We start from the raw sequence: 806 nt of genomic DNA on the forward strand, positions 1-806 counted from the left end.
CACCTGAGGCACTAGGAATTCTCAGCAGAGTAATCCCAAATGTCAAAGAAGCAGTTAATGAAATACTCAAAGTTTTTAGTCATCAGAGAAATACAAATCAAAAGGACTCTAGGATTCCATTTTACAACTGTCATGTCAAGAATGTGGAGCAAGAGGAACATCCTACATTGCTGGTTAGAGTGAAAACTTACACATCAGCATTGAAAATCAACTTGGGAGTTTATCAGAAATTTGGAAGTTGTTCTACCTCAAGATCCAACTTTACCAGCCCTGGACTTACACCCATACTATGCTCCACCATCCCTCAACGATGCTTGCTCAACTATGTTATAGCAGCCTTAGTCATAATAGTCAGAAACTAAAAGCAGCCCAGATGTCCCTAAAATGGTGAATGCATAAAGAAAATATGGTACAGCTACACAATGGAATACTATACAGCTGTTTAAAACAAAGATATAATGAATATTGCAGGCTAATAAATGGAATTTCAGAATACCATATGGAGTGAGGTAACCCAGTGTCAGAAGGATATATATGGAATGTATTCACTGGTAAGTCAACATTAGCCATAAAGTGAAGGATTACCATGTTGCAATCCAACAGACCCAAAGAAACTGGGTAACAAAGAGAGCCCAAGGAAGGGTGTGAATCTCACACAGAAGGGGAAATGACATAGTAATTGGAGATGGGTGGAGAAAGGGAACTGTGTGGGACAGGGTGTTGAGAGGGGTATGGGGATGTTGATCAGAGGCAGGGGGAGGAGGCCTGAGAAGAGTGGGAGTGAGAATGGAAATCAGTAGGGGGCA

Source organism: Mus musculus, chromosome 3 (genome assembly GCF_000001635.26).
Source record: "Mus musculus strain C57BL/6J chromosome 3, GRCm38.p6 C57BL/6J".
In the NCBI taxonomy this organism is placed as follows: Eukaryota; Metazoa; Chordata; class Mammalia; order Rodentia; family Muridae; genus Mus; species Mus musculus.